The 2875-nt window shown below is 50.0% G+C and overlaps 1 pseudogene; it reads right to left on the bottom strand.

The window, feature by feature from the left end:
• Positions 1 to 676: 676 nt before the first annotated feature.
• LOC130115371 (uncharacterized protein K02A2.6-like) lies at positions 677 to 2495 on the bottom strand (annotated as a pseudogene).
• Positions 2496 to 2875: the final 380 nt, after the last annotated feature.

Genomic DNA, 2875 nt, shown 5'->3' with positions numbered 1-2875 from the left:
GTTCCTCATGTACACAGTGTCCTGTGGCCTAAAACATCTGTTTGGGCCTTGCAGCTTTTCTGCACTCACCTCCTGCTTGAGGTGCATCTCATTTTCATAGTCAGGATGAAAGCGATCAAAGACCATGCAGACTCCGGTTCATGAGAAGCTCGGCAGGGCTCTTTCCTGTTGCTGAATTGGGAGTCACATGCTGTGACAGCAGAAACCTAGCCAGGCGTGTCTGCTAGTCACCGATAGTGATCCTAGACAGGGCCTCCTTGGTTGTCTGGACCATACGTTCTGCTTGGCCATTTGAACGAGGATGGTAAGGGGCTGTAGTCACTGCTCTGATGCCATTCCGTCTGGCAAACTCTTTGAATTCTTCTGATGTGAAGGCCGTACCGTTGTCAGAAACAATGACATCTGGCAACCCGTGAGTTGCAAAGAGGAGCCTCAGTGTGCTGATCACTGCAGAGGAGGACATTGAACTCACCGTGGCAACCTCTAACCACTTAGAGTGCGAGTCCACAATTATGAGAAATGTCTTCCCCTGGAATGGACCAGCAAAGTCAATGTGTAGCCGGGACCATTTCTTAGTTGTCCACTCCCAAGGGTGCAGCTGTGCTGTTGGTGGTACATGACGAGTTCTCTGGCAGGTTTCACAGGATTTTACTGTCTGTTCTATTGCTAAATCCATACCTGGCCACCAGGCATAACTCCTCCCCAGGCCCTTCATATGCACAATGCCTGGGTGTGCATCATGCAGCATGGCTAGTACCTCCTCCCTCGCCAGGTTGGGAATAACTACACGACTCCCCCATAATAGGCAGTCCTTGTGTGTGGACAGTTCATGGCATCGGGTGAAAAACGGCTTGAAACGGCTGTCAGGTGTATCCACTGGCCAGCCATGCAGGACCCAGCGCAGCACCCGGGACAGAACTGGATCCTTCCGAGTAAGGGCGGCAATGTGTTTTGCATTCAGTGGGGCTTCAGGCGCCATTTCCAGTAAGAGCACCTCCATGGGTGGAGGGGTATCATGCATACCAGTGGGCAGTGGTAAGCGACTGAGGGCATCAGCATTTGCTAGCTGTTTGCCAGGGCGGTAGCACAATTCGTAATCGTAGGCCCCAAGAAGAACACTCCAGCGTAGCATGCGTGGGGACAGGACAGGTGGCATGGGCTTAGAGTGGTGTAGCAGGCCCAACAGAGGTTTGTGGTCAGTAAAAACCACAAAGTGGCGACCAGCAAGGTACTGATGAAATTCTTTGACTGAAAAAATGACCACCAATGCCTCCTTATCTATTTGGGCATAATTTCTTTCAGTGGAGGATAGTGTCTTCGAGGCAAAGATGATGGGAGCCTCCCGGCTATCGGACTCCATATGGAAGAGCAGTGCCCCCAAGCCATAAGGCGAAGCGTCACAAACAACGGCTAATGGCTTTGTTTCGTCACACGCCATCAGCCTGAAACAGTTGTTTTGCAGCAGTGTAAGCTTTTTCAGACTGATGCAGGAGGCGGTGCAGCGGTTCTAAGATGGTAGCTTTGTTTGGCAAAAAACAGCTGTAAAAATTGAGCAGTCCTAGGAATGACTGAAGCTCCGTTTTGTTCCGGGGTGAAGGCGCCTTCTGAATAGCCTCAACTTTCTCCATAGTCGGCCGCACGCCATCCTTGTCCACACGAAAACCTAAAAATTCAACTTGGTCAGCAGCAAACACACTCTTCTCCTTCTGTAGCCGCAATCCTGCTTCTGCAAATCATTCCAGCACTGCACGAAGACGGTCACTGTGCTGGCCAACAGTCTTTCCCGCTATTAAGACATCACCCAGGTACGGTTGCATGGCTGGTATACCGGCGAGAAGTGTATCCATGAAACGCTGAAATATGGACTCAGCTGTCGATACTCCAAACTGCAGGTGGCGGGCCCGAAACAGCCCCCGATGGGTGTTTATAGTGGGAAGCTCTGCAGCCTCATCGTCCAGCACCAGCTGCTGGTAAGCTTGTTTGAGGTCCAATTTACTGAAAAGCACCCCCCCTGCCAGTCTGGAAAACAGTTCACCCACCGTAGGAATGGGGTATACATCAGGTTTCACAACTGTATTCACAGTGCAGCGATAGTCACCGCAAATTCTTAAGCTGCCATCCTTTTTAACTATTGGTACGATGGGTGTGGCCCACCTTGAGTGTCTCACGGGTTCAAAAATAGCCTGAGCTACTAGCTTGTCAAGCTCCTCATCTAGCTTTGGCCGAAGGGCAAAGGGCACCAAACGTGCTTTAAAAAACTTGGGTGATGCTGTCGTATCAATATCAATAGCAATTGGAGGGGTTCGTGAAGCCCTGAGGTCCTGGAAGACTTCTGCATATTCCGTTAAGATGGACTCCACGGATTGTAAGCATACTTGGCACACCCCCATTACAGAAAGGCCCAGTGCCTCAAACCAGTCCCTGCCCAGTAGACTTGTCCCCTGACCTCGAACAATAATCAGTGGTAAGGTCTTGTGATTGCCTTGATACTGCACATCCACAAAAGTCTTCCCATTAACTTGTAGTTCTGCTTGTGACCATTGTCTAAGCACACTACTGTCCTTGTGCAGTAAAGGCGGCTGGTCAGGCCACAAGGTGTTGTAACTGCCCTCACTGATCAAGTAGCATGCGGCTCCAGAGTCCACCTCCATTACATGTGTTTTGTTATTCAGGATCACAGTGGCTTGATATGGCTTTTTTACGTGAGCACTCGTTGCCTAACAGTGTGTGTGTGTTGTTCAGATTGAGGAACTGTGTCAGAAGAATCTGCTGATGCGACATCCCTGCTCTTTTTAAAACAAACACGAGAAATGTGCCCCCTTTTTTTGCAATAGTGGCATACAGCAGAGGTAAATTTGCAATGTTGTTGGTTGTG

The sequence above is a fragment of the Lampris incognitus genome, chromosome 7 (assembly GCF_029633865.1).
Source record: "Lampris incognitus isolate fLamInc1 chromosome 7, fLamInc1.hap2, whole genome shotgun sequence".
Lineage (NCBI taxonomy): Eukaryota > Metazoa > Chordata > Actinopteri > Lampriformes > Lampridae > Lampris > Lampris incognitus.
Note: the sequence above shows the minus strand (reverse complement) of the source record. Positions and strands in the feature narration are given on the sequence as shown.